This window comes from Drosophila simulans, chromosome X (assembly GCF_016746395.2).
Source record: "Drosophila simulans strain w501 chromosome X, Prin_Dsim_3.1, whole genome shotgun sequence".
NCBI lineage: Eukaryota > Metazoa > Arthropoda > Insecta > Diptera > Drosophilidae > Drosophila > Drosophila simulans.
This window is the reverse complement of record NC_052525.2, coordinates 1,105,511-1,118,812: the sequence shown is the minus strand read 5'-3', so window position 1 is coordinate 1,118,812 and position 13,302 is coordinate 1,105,511. Positions and strand designations below refer to the sequence as shown.

Genomic DNA, 13,302 nt, shown 5'->3' with positions numbered 1-13,302 from the left:
ACTCGTTCGTTGGAGCTTTGGGTGGTGCAACCAACGTAACCACGCTGATTCAGATCGCATTCACAACCCCTGGGGCTTGATGACAAATAAATACAAATAGCTATGGCCATAGTTATAGCCATTGCAATTACCCCGACCTCTGCGGCTATGATTGAACATACAAATTACGAATATGCTTTGCATATAGAATCGCGCGATCCAACCGGAGCTAAAAATACGTACGAGTACAGAAAAACTGTTACATTTGACGACCGCCAATTCCACTTGCAGCTGAGTAATGCGCCGAAATGTGTATGAAAAGCGTTTTTCGTCTGAATGTTTTCAGGGAAAACAAAATCATATACGTGTATCTGCGAGAGGAAAAAAAATAATGAAAAATGCACGGCCACATGCCGCCGGCTGTCCGCTGGCCCCATCCGCCGGATTCCTCTCCCCGAGGCACAGAGCTAAATCGACGAAATGCCCGGCGAGTGTCAAAAACGCGTCAAGATCAAAGCGGGCACGAAATTTCACCGCCCAGTTGCCAAATGCAATAATAAATTGGCCACACTAGCCAGCAAGAACAACAACATTAGTCAGTATCGAATACTCACAATACAATGGGGGTCGCAACTTTAGCTCCCCACAGTAGAAGTATGTAGGATTATGTACTCGTTGTCCTAGTTGTGTTGTCCTGTTCCCAGTGTGGTTGGAGTCTCCACTGCAGCTCACGACGATCCGCGGGTTGGAGTCCCGACTAACCGCGGTATCTGGTTTGGTTTAACTTGCTCATCATTTTGGACGCTATAATTTCCACCCTGCCTGTCTGCAGAAGTGCTCTCCTTTCTTTGGCGCTCGAAATGCATAAAAAATGTTTTGTTTGTTCAACAATTTGCGGCCCACTGCTGCCATATGTCCGAGGCCCGCTGTTCGCCATTCGAGTGAGTCAGGCGGAATGGGATGGATTGGATGGATTGAATTCGACTTGTTGATGCCATAACCGCGGCATAATGAGACACATTTAATGCATTTAAATGAACTCGATTACCGAGCGGGGGTTGCAGTGCAGGCCTGAAGGACAACGCTTTCCATATGGCGCTGCCGACAGCTCGACGTTGAGTTTCCAAGGATCTGGATGCACTGCCTCAAATGAGATGGATCGCATTAGCGTGCAACGGGCAACTCGGATTTCTTTTAATCCGAAGGCCGAAGGCTCAATCTCCTGACAATCGCGCTCGAAACAACTAATGGCCCAGGGGCTGGGCACCCCACCCCAGTTCCCAGCTCCCAGAGGCGCAAGATAGATTACGTTGCCTCTTGCTCATGTTTATGCTCCACCACCCCAACCTCCAAATCTGAGGGCGAAAACAGAAACAATAATAATACAATAATCAAAACATTTTAAGCGCCTCTCAAGGTTGTCCGCCGGCAAACAAGTCTCGCGGAGAGGGTTCAAATTATTTGGGGCTTTTGGGGGGAAGTGCTAGTAGACCAGCAAATGCCCTACCGCAATAACAAATGCCATGATAGAAGTGAAACAATAGCAATGAGTAGAGACCGCGGTCGAGGAAGGCGGGAGGTGGGAGGCGGTAGCGCCACAAAAATAAGCAAATGACAGGCAACAAATTGTAGAGCGACGCTTTTTTACATTCGGTTTATTCTGTTTATGTTCTTCGCCCCCTCCGCTCTCACGCTGCTGCGCTGCTGCGTCGCTTTTGTTGCCTTTGAGTTGTTGCTGTTTGCGTTAGTTTTGATTAATTAATTTCCTGACTAATTCATCCACAATGCGCGACTCGCTGGAGCCGCAGCAATGTGCCCAAAAAAAAGGAGACAGAACTTTAGAGAGGGATGGAAATAGTAGAGTAATTGCGAATAATTGGAAATGATTGCGTTTTGCTTTTTGGGATGCGAAAATTCTTCAGCGCAGCTCAGCGAACTGAAAGGGAAATGAATGATAAATGCACCTTAACGGACAGAGGGACATACGGACAAAAAAGGACGAACGGACATGGTTATATCGATTCATCTATAATGTCACGTTCGTTTGCTCTACGAGTTTCTGGTTGAAATTGTAATTTTCTGGACGAGGGCATTATAACTCGTTGCTGGTCATTCGACCATTTAGAATATTTCCCTTGCACATCTTGAATATCTGTATCCACAATAGATACAAACTTTAGCGGCCAGCGAATGCTTAAGGATATTTCAGGAAGTTTTCGTCATCCATAATAGACACACCAGTGAGGAGCAAGGCCTGGTGACAAATGTGCACACATTAGTGGACTCGTGAGTTCGGTTAATGTCAGGCGATTGCGTTCAGGCGACTCATCGCTTTCGCTGCTCGGCAGATGCTTACGATCGTTTGTGCAGACTGATTGGCTGGAGATTCAGCAGCTAAAAATAGTTGTCTTAGACAGGGGCTACGGCCACGGCAACCGCAGATGTAAATTTAATAGATAGACGACTTGGGCGAGCGCTTCTATAAATATTTGCCCAACTAACCCACCGACTCGAGCTGAGTATCATGGAATTATCGACGACGCACTGTCGTTGAGTCATGCGCAAATAACTTGGCTTATTAGAAATTCAAAGGCACCTCACCTCACCTCACCTCACCAGCGGACCACCGCTCCCCCATCCGGCACTCGCCCGTGGAGTAACATAAAACCACCGTCCAGCACTGCCATTCAAATGCAAATGAGCTTAATCAAAAGCAGAGCTGCCCGCCGTAGCGTCTGAGCGGCTTTTTGGACAGGCCCAAAGTGCCAGCCAGCTAGAGATGCCCACAGCGGTGCCAAAAACTCAGTGGGTTTTACGACTCACGGCCCGAATGGGAAAGCAAAAAGCATACAATTTCCAATCCATCACACTGTCATTAGTTTATGGCTTCTACAGGTTCTGAATCGCTGTTGCACTTCATGGCGTATACGTAACATTCGTTTTCAATGTATTTTTATGACTCACGCCAGCGCGATTGTATCGCAAAAAAGATACATTTAAACACCATCTTTCGAAATATAATAAACTACTTATTACTCATCCGAAACGCAATTAAACAAATCATTTTTTGACTAGTCAACAGTCCTATTTGAAGGTTCTTCCCCTTTCCCCGTTTCATTTTACTAAGGGCCGAGTGTCCTTATTGCAATCCTCACGAGGCGTCGCTCACGACCTGCGACTCACGCACATCTCCGCAGCTGAAGAAAGACAATGGCCCGGTCGGGTGACAAGTTGGCTGCTCAGCGGGACTTCGGCTGGGGTCCATGGTGCTAGGGTGTTAATGAAAACAGCAAAACGGTTTAATCACAAAATATATATTTGATTTGCATATAAATTATTGGGTTTGGGATTGGGATTTGCAATTTCAATGCGGACAAACCAACGCAAACTTGGCCAAAGGCTCTAATCAGCTTAGCAGCATCGAGTATTTTTCGGTTTTTCAAACTCAGCTCCACCACTGGCGATGCCCAGTCAATTTCGAACTCGGGTTTTATTTTACGAAGCGTGTTTCTTTTTTTTTTATTTGAAATCCCTATACCATGCCCATGCCATCGCAACCCCTTCCAAATGATGGTGTTGCACACTCAGGCACCGGAGTAAGCCCCTCCCATCGCCATTTCGGTTGGCCTATGGCCGAGCACCCTCGCAGATAGCGGGCGATCGTGAAATCATGTCGCGAAAATAGCGACAATTACTTAACGCAATTAATAAATTCAAGAATTCGAATTAAAGCCTGCGACTATTGGCAATAAATTATAAGCGCCGCGGCTGATAAAGACCTAGCTGGACGGATCGATCGCAGGTAACGAGTTGTAATTGCTAATTATAACCGAGGGCCGACGAAATCGCGAATCGCAGATCGGAACCGGGGGCCGCGGATTGGCCAGCTGGCTCTGGTTATCATCCGCCAATCGTCTAACTGATTGATAGGCGACACTAGGGCTAAAGGGGTTCGGATGGGTGGCGGTTGAACGCCCGAACAGCCCGATTAGATTGCCGCATTAAGTCATGCTCTATTTGGGGGCGCGATCGCTATCTTCGCTTGGGGAAAATCCGTGCCGAAAGTCCTTCAGTTTTATTCCAAAGGAAATTGCATTGTGTACAATGCATGCACGATGGGGTATATTGATCTCTCTTATTGGGGAAACTAATTCCGAACATTAGCTGTCGTCTTGCTCAAGGTCAGTACTGAAGTATGATTACTGGGTCGATACTATCTCTCGACCAACTCAACTTCTGTCTCAGCTGATTGAAAATAAACAAGCGAGTAGCCTGCCAAATTAAAGAAACACCAGCACACGGCCGAATGAATGAAATATTGTAATCTCCATTTCAATTCCATTCCATTCAGAGTTCACTTGTAGGTTGAGGATATGATTCACTTCAATTGAGAACATTCCAGCGCTCAGCGGTCGCTATCAGGCAGGGGCGTTGTGCGGGGGCCGCTCACCAAATAGTGCCGCAGCCCCCGAAAGCGTCGCCCCTGGGCCCAAAACCTTATCAGCGGAGAAATACTCCAAGCTTCGGTGTGCTTAGCAGCAGCGTTGATTTCGTCCCGTCTGCTCCACTTACCCTGGCAATATCAAAAGATTCCACTAGCGCGAAAGCAGCGTGCGCCTCGAGCTCCCAGCTTCTGCCCACTGGTCGCCCCTTCATCCCGGCTGATGGGAATGACCTGACAGGGGCACCATCTTTCCCACTAACCTTTTCATGTAACCTGCCTTTCTGCAATTAAACAGCCTGAATGGAATTTCGGAATTATCGTGGCAGGCCCACCAATTGCATTTGCCTTCGCAATTGGATCTACACATGACACTTTTGGGCTTATGACCACGCAGCACAGACACCGTACTTCCGGGGTCAGAAGGGAAAAGTCGGGATCTGCGGAGATAGGGTTGGGGCCTGGGTGTTCTGGAGACCGTTTGTTGACGCCATTAACCACATGCGGCCAAATCTCATACGCAAATATGCGGGACCACCCCCCATGGCACCACCTTCACTAAAAAGCCAACGGCTGTCCGCTGGAAATGATTGGGGAAACCTGTGACCTGTGTCCTTCGAGTGTTTGAACTAATTGCGTAGCGCACGCCCGCTTGGCGACGATTGCTGGGTGTTGGGTGGTGGGAGGTGTTGTTGTAGGTTGCTGTCCAGTGGGCGTCGGCAACGGCCCACACAATAAATGACTTTATGTCCTAGTCCACCGCTGACGCCGGCGTCGCCACACATCCACAGTCCGCAATCGCACAGACCCAGTCTAAGGTCCTCCGCTTTCAGCTTTACATTCAACATTAGTGTTGCCAACTTGGTGATTTTATGGAAAATACACTACGAGTATATACTCAATAGATTCGCTAGCTATGAATACTATGGCTCAGACTGAATCATAGTTTTAATGAAAGCATTCAAAAGGGTGCTTCCTTACTAAGGACTTCGGAAATCGAGTCATATGTGGGCATAGCCCATAATCGCTGTTGTAGTCTGCGCAGCACTGCCTTCATCCTGCATACCAAATATCCTGTCCGTTGGCCAATGTCCGCCTGTCCGCGAACGCGTGTTGCTCGTCGAGTACATAAAACTGGCGCCACAAGTCTGCACACAAAATGGCGGCCCACTTGGCCCGGACCCGGAATGAGACTCCCCTACTGTGGTTCAGCCAGCAACCACCCGAAGAAGCCCAGGACTTGCGCTCCGGCAATGTCTCCATCGACGGCGCTGTGTTCCTTCCCGCCGTCCGCTTTATTATACAATCGTAATTTCGTATCGTAAAAGCGGGCGTCAAAAAAATGTGAAAGAAAGTTTTCGTGTTGCGTGCAGGACCTCGCTCCATGGGTTCCTTACGGCGTGAGGAACGAGGGTTCCAAGTTTTTGGTTTCGGAGCGTGGGGAGCGCCGTCAATCGATACGAAGTGGATCCAAAACAATGCCGAGTTTCGCTTTCAAGGTATGTATGTTTCCAAGAGCTTTCGGGTGTGGTCTCCGCTGGGAGAGGAAATGGAAGTGGCATCCGTAGAGGGACTCTGCCGAGTCTTGACCGCGAAAGTGGGTCACCAGTTGCCAACTGTCATTGTTGTCAGTGCTACAGGGTATGGCGACACTGTGCAACAGTTAAGTGAAGTTTAAACTAAATGGATTTTTTGATCATATGTACATAGGTGAACATTGGCGTGCAGTTATTTTATAATGTAAACTCATTGTACTTAATTGTAATCTTTTGTCCAATACCTTTTTTTTAACGGCTCCATGCTCAAAGCGATTCAAGCCCGATAATCTGGATAAACTCTGCCCTTCCACTTGTTTTGGTTTCTGTTATCAAAGTTCTCAATGTCTGCAGCTCTCCGCTCGCTTAAACTCTAATTAGAGCTTATGAGGGGCGGCATGGGTGGCGGTTGGGAACGGTTAAGCGACGAATTGACTGACTGAAGGACTAGCTGGCAGAGTGGCGCCCTTGGCTGTCGTGTCGCCGCCCTCTTTTATTGATCCGCTTTCCCAGGAAACTGGAGGCCCACACGGAGTCGGAAAGGCGAATAAGGAGGGACCGGAAGGTTTTTCGCTTTCGTGCTGCTGCCCACAGACAATGGTGTTTGCCTTGCCCCAAACCCCTAAGCCTGCGACGATTGCGAGGAATTTGAATTCGAATTCGATAGTGCATCGCGAGCTGCAGCTTTGAAGCCCGGATTTCGAAGAAGGAAAGCCCAATCGACGATATCAACATCGCGACTCAGCGGATTTCCCGGGAGCGAGGAAGAGTCTCGGTATCGTTTGCGCAATTCCATTGTCAGGTGGCCCATACCATACGATATCACCCCAATTCGTCATATGCTGCTTTCCCGCTCTGACCACTTTTATATGACTAGTACTTTGTTTACTTCGCCTAGCGTCCTCATGTACTGATTAAGTAGGGAATACTAAGATCTCTCTACGAAAGGTATATATATATATAAGTCATCTGTATTCGGAGTCTCAGTTGAAAACGGCACTTTAACACTTTATCAATATCAAAACGTTTAGGTTTACCATTAGTGTGGGGCCAGCAGCATAAATAAAGACATATAGACTTGGACATAAAGCTCTACAATTGAATTAGCGAATATATGGCATTATTACTTTTCCAATCACTTTCAACTGTATTTTTCCCAAATCGCTTTCTATTCCCAGCAACATTGTATCCTTTGACGCCTCGTTGGATCGCCACCACCATTTCGGAATCTTGCTTCCAACTGGGCCAAGTATTTTTTATGGTCTTGCGTGAGCCATAAAAAGTGCGGCATGTAGCGAGAGGATGCACGCAGCCAACATTGTGCCACATTGTGCCAGTGCTGGCTGGCACGGCATCTTCAATGCGCAGTGAATCGACGCTACTCGGGAGAAGCCAAAATGTATCTATTATGATATATTCCGATTATTCCGATCTTCGCTGACAGACAGCCGCTTGATTTATGTGCCCGAATGGCTTGGCATTAAGATGTTACCAAGTCGCACTATTCACTAAGCACAGCTTAGTGGCTCGAACTTGGGGACAGGTTGGCCATCGATCGTGTCATTTAACCCAGTGCGGCAGTGGCTCCACAGGCTACGCCTCAGCGTGTTAATCTCTGTCGCACTGATCTCCGATTTTCACACTGCTCGCACCGCCGGCAATAGACGATATGCATATGTATGTATGTATATGTTTTTGGTGGGGCTGGCATGCGGAAGACCAAGATTTGAATATCGAAAAAAAGACAGTGTGTTAGAGCCAGCAGTGTGCCCACTCAGAGGTTCCAGATCTGCAGACCGAAGAGAAGACACCCTTTCGCCAAATAGGCAATATCAAACTAATCAACGAATTAATAATGCATCCCGAAACTCCGAGTGAACCATTGGTACTGCTATTTAGATGGGTCAATCCAAACTTCAAGTGAATAATTTGCTGCTCTACGTCATGAATTGATAAGAAATATTCTCTCATTGTTACTATATTTTTATTGCGTTCAAAGCTCAAATCTATATGATTTGATAAGAAATACTGCTTAGCAATCAATTATGTGAAGGTTGTCTTCCAGCTGATCCACAATTTGTGTGTGTCACTAACTCGTGCGGAGTTCAATAATAAAAAAAAAAACAAATGGACTCTCGATCGAGATTCTAATTATGCACTTCATTACTGCAATGTGCAGTTATTAATAATTAAGCCCAATCTTCTGCCGAGCAATCTAATAATAACTTTTAGCATGCAGAGTAAACTTCTTCTAGAAATATGACTACCCACGGTTGGATAGAGTAGACCGAGAAACGAAATTCGGTAGCCAGTATCGATCCAACGGAATGAACTCATAGCCACCAATAAAGCCCGAGCCGTAAATCTTCGACCCCTGAAACCCTTCTCCTTGGGTGTAAACAAGTCCCGCTGTAAACAAGTGGGGAGTGACAAGCGTCGCTGGACAATCGGTGATCAGTCAGATATTTCGGCAGCTCCCAGGCCAAACCCCCTTTCAGTGGCCCTTGTTGTCTTTTCCACTGTCGCCGTGTGTGTTCTGGCCGAGCTTTGGGCTTGGCATTGGACACTTACACGATAGATAAATAAAGTGACTGGATGCTTAGCCATGAATTGCGCGCTATGAGCCATAAGCCGTAAGACAATGCGAGGGCTGATCGATGGCTTATGGCCGCTGATTAGCTCCTGGCCCTGATCTTGCCTAGCTCATCCGGCATTTCCGCTTCTGGGCATCCCGCTCGGCTTGCATTCATCAGATAATGAGTCGCGCACCCTGAGTTCCCCCCAGAGATCCCCCCATCGAAATCCATCGCATCGATCGGCCGATTGATCAGTATGCAAATTTGACTTCTAATTCGCCTTTTGCGTCGCACGCTTCTCTGCCGTAGCGATATTACTTCAGTTAGTGTCTAATTATTGCCACAAAGTCATTCGCCATTGCAGTTGCTGCTTAGGTTATGAAGGGGGCGGGTCGCCAGAGACAAACCGAGAAAAGCCATAAAGTAAGTGATGGGCGTCCCGAAAAAATAAGAGCCATTTTAAAGTCTACCTAGCAATCTGTCTCCCTTATCCCGCCGTTGTATTCCACTCATGAGGAATATATGCATAATTATTATTCAACTGGTTATGAGGTTACCCCACAGCCTCCTACCACGATTATCTTTAGATTGACTTTGTTAGATCCCAACGAGTCCAGGGAGCAGATACGCAAATATCCCACTTCAGTGTTGGGTATCAGCAAGACGACCCTGCGACCTAGGCACTCTTAATTGCTGTTAAGTTGATTTTTTATGGGTTTCGTTAGTATGCAATGATTAATTCTATTTTGCATTTACATATGTACAAATGAAGGGAGCGCACATTAATAGTCGTTGGAAGTGATTAACCTGCTATACAGGAACCCCAGAAAGGGATTGATTGGACCTAACGGAGAATGTACTGGGTGTTACCCGGGTCGATTCACCGAGAAGACCTGTTCCTTGTTCCCTTACATAACACATTTCAGCAATTCATTAAGGCAAAACTTTGGCTGTAAATGCGAGTGCAGCAACAACTGACAACTCAAATTGTCGTCTTGGGAGAGTTGGATGAGCGGGGAAGCCAACCCCAACCCCAAGCCCGACCGCACACCCACACACGCACATGGCTGAGCTTCTCCCACTGCAGTTGCGAGGTGCGAACAGGCGCACAGCGGCCACAGATCCGTCGCTTGTAATCTTCGGTGTGCCCACTCGGTGTGGGAAAGCTATGTATGGATATACATACATACAACTGCGGTCCACTCGGAGGCCGGTGGGTACTATGGCGCGCAAGTTACTAGCAGTAGTGTGCATGGGCTTGGTAGAAACAAATGTAAAGTTGATGAATGTGTTCGCTTTTATGGAAATTTCAAGGACAAGCAATTAATGCCTAGTTTTGCTCGGCCACGAAAGTGAGTCCTATTGGATCGAACTCTACTGTGCTCCGCCAAGCACTTTCATTGGGGCAATTTTTGGCACGCTTCGGACGGCGCAGCTGCTGCATCAATTTCCATATGCCACCGCACCACCGTTGCGAGCCCCAACCCCAATGCCTCCCAGTACCCCCCCAATACCAACCCGACGTCCATGTGCTCGCCCGCGCTGTTTGGCACTTTTTAATGCTCATTTTATTCCTTTATAAATTCGCTATTAGATGCCAACAGCGACGACGGCGAGATAGAACTTTTCTGTGTTGCTTCCAACACTAGTATTTTCTCAAAGCTGTTGTGGCTATTGCTATTGCTATTGTTGCTTTTGGCTTTATTGGAGCCCGCTGGCCAATCGGCGAGCAGGTGACGAGATCGTCGGCGAATGGGGACCGTGTATGATGCGAGTCAGGCTCTATTTTTAGAACACACTGTACATTCAGGGGGCCGAAGGCGGACGAGTCGACACGAAGCGCCACGAAGCTTTCGCTTTTCGCCGCTCTTTCGGCGGTCGCGTGGAAACGTGAGTGGGACAAACAATGTGAGTGTGGAACGGAACGGAATGGCATGAAACACAAACACAGCCGGTTGGCAGTGCCCTCTCTCTCTCCCCATCGGACTCTCTCTTTTCCTCTCTCTCTCTCTCTCGCCAGCAGCACTGAGCATTTGTTATTGTTTTCGTGCGCTATTGTAGCCGGCGTTTTTTGCCGGTGCCTTAATCCCAATCGGCCATTTCCATTGCAAAGGCGATTGGATATTAGGAAGTGCCCTTACACCTTCTTGCAACCCCTTCCACTTCTTCCTCTTGGCAAGTTGAGCTAGTCACGTCTGCCTTTTGCCACCTTTTCATGCACCGTTAGCTGATAACCGATAGCCGATAACGGATAACGGTGGCTTCCTTATCACAGTCCATGAGCTGTGGGCTTTTATGCAACAATTACATACGAGTATGTGTGTATGCTCACAAATGTGTGGCTATAGGTGTCCATAAATTGATTTCGATCGTGTAAGCCAAGCTCAGTTTCCAGATCGTGCAACTCAGTCGGTTGCGCATGCCTTCTAAGCTCCAGAGAAGAGAGTGAGCGAAGGACTGAGCATAAGCATTTTCAAGGTCACGGCACCGCTGTCGACGTCGCTGCATTTGAAATGCGAGTGTGCATGAGTGTGCACAGCGATTCCGATTCCAAACGTTCCGCAAGTGACAGTGAAATGGGTGGCGTGGGAGGTGGCTAGTGTTTAGTGGCTGGTCGGTCACAAGATTCCCTGCTCAATGCGCCGGCTCAAAGGCAAAATGTACAATTTGATAAGTGGTCGTTGCTTCGCAAATTTCCCCACCTACCCAAATTTGTCTGCCTTCTTGGCCGAAGCTTTGTGGCTTTTGCTTTCGACTCTGCTTCCAGCCAAAAGCCGACTAGTGTAGAGCAGCCAAACACTCGCACTCGCACACACACGCATTCAATTTTCGGATATCTACGCTGCTGTTCCGATTCCACTTCCAAAAGTCAGTTGCGTCCGATAATGAGGGGGTTTAGATTTATCACACTTTCTGGGGATCCATCTGCACGGATGTCGGTATGCACATTCCAAGTGTATCTTTCAGATGTAAGGGATAACTCAACTCAACTGTATAATAGTTGAGTAATATTTCATCGTAGTTGCAATGTATATATCAGTTTATATCGTGGCCATACCCCTTGAACATTCGCCATGTGGATGTAACAACGCCCCTGGGCAATGTTTGTGGTGCGTTTGTTTATTTGTTTGCCGCAGCCCGTTGCCAATCGTTCCGCCGGTCCGTCGGGCCGTCAGAGCGGCGCGTCGGTCGCTTGGCAGTGCTTCGCGTCAACCGGACTCGAACGCAACGCCGCCACAGCGAGCCGACGCTCCACCAACCCACCCTTTTCCGCTCCACCCCGTTTCTCAGGCACAGCCGTAGCCACATCCACTGGCACTGGCACTGCCGTTCTTATTAGATTTTATGGCGGCTCCGACTTAGAACACAAACAACAAGCACAAGCACAAGCACATCGACGGTCGGTCGGTCGGCCGCGCCTTTGGCCGTTTCAGTTGCCATCCGTTTCTTCGTTCTCGCGCCGTTAGAATCGCACTGTGGCGCAGTCGCTCCTCTGCCGACGTCGCTGCCACTGGCTGACTTATTGGCTTTAAGCGAATTTGAACGTCGCTCGAACTTTTATTCAACGTGTTGGATTCATCGTGTGAGCAACTCTGAATCGCTACAAATGCGCAGCGGAAACTGAAAACTGAAAAACACAAACCAAAAACACAAAACGAAAACACAAAATCCCCCTGAAAAATACAAACTAAGCCCCCAAAATAATCCGCGATACGCAAGTGTTAAATGCGATATTGAAGAAAAACGTACATAGTAATACATATAAATAATATCGCCTTAAAATCTAAGAGATTTAATAATATTTTTTTGAAGTGTTGAACCCATTAAGTGCTTTAAACGACGACAACAACAACTACCAAAATGCCTTGCAAAAGCATCACGCTTTAGTGGTACAAAACCAAGTGTTACAAGTCCCCCCACCCACCCTTTTCGCAAAGCCCCCATTCAAAACTGATAGCAAGGGAGGCCCAAACAGGTGTCCGCCTGCCGAAAGGCCAACGAAACGCACCAGCGACAATCAGATGGGCAGAACTGCTCTTGGAGCAAGAGAGAGATTTCCCAGCAGGTGAGACACTGAGCCCCAAAATATCCATCTCGACCCTGCCCCAAGTACGTGACTTTCCCCACACATTTGCGCACACTATTGCAAGCTGACCGCAAACAAACAAGGTCTTCGATCCCCCAAACGATATTGCCATCTCTCGTGACTAGGAAAGTTTCCCCGATTCAGGGAACAGTGGCCAAAGGTCCCTCGCTGGTCAGGGTGGAGTTCGCGAAGACGTAACACCCATTGAAATCCCCACGAACCCAAAGGCAAACACTGAATACATTCGTCGGGAATACTCAACTCAAGTACCCACATATCGTTTTGGATTTCGCATTTCACCAATTCATTGGCTCTATTGATAATGAAAGTAAATACGAGCGAGGTATTCGTTGCGCGTAGAATCATTCATTTCTTAATAACCACACTAAAAGACAACTCATTGATTGAACTCTGAAGAATGTTAGTTTGTAATGAATGATAGATAGCACAGACATGAGTTTTTATTTCCCTTTTTAGTAGATCAGATAAGGCGTGGGTAAAGTGTGAAACGGAGCCGTCTTGAATTCAATCAAATATCTAAATGCTAAATGCAAAGTGTGCAAGCAATTTCGCCGAAGAAGGCACACAGGCACTGGGGCTAACAGGTGTTTTCCCTCTTTCAGCCGTTCGCTTGCTTTTATTAATCAGCTGCTGTGCTGCAGGCGCACACAGATTCGCACACGT

At 47.6% G+C, this 13,302-nt stretch overlaps 1 protein-coding gene and 1 long non-coding RNA gene across 2 annotated transcripts in view; one reads left to right on the top strand and one right to left on the bottom strand.

The window, feature by feature from the left end:
* Nucleotides 1–2,005: 2,005 nt before the first annotated feature.
* LOC27209007 overlaps nucleotides 2,006–13,302 on the bottom strand; it is a 44,862-nt gene continuing 33,565 nt past the window's right edge. The window contains exon 3 of the long non-coding RNA XR_001601138.3: nucleotides 2,006–3,248. This is a non-coding gene — a long non-coding RNA (uncharacterized LOC27209007). The remainder of the gene's footprint in view (nucleotides 3,249–13,302) is intronic.
* LOC6724852 (activating transcription factor 3) overlaps nucleotides 11,702–13,302 on the top strand; it is a 32,595-nt gene continuing 30,994 nt past the window's right edge. The window contains exon 1 of the mRNA XM_016173147.3: nucleotides 11,702–12,597. The gene's annotated coding sequence lies outside the window, so the exon portion shown is untranslated. The remainder of the gene's footprint in view (nucleotides 12,598–13,302) is intronic.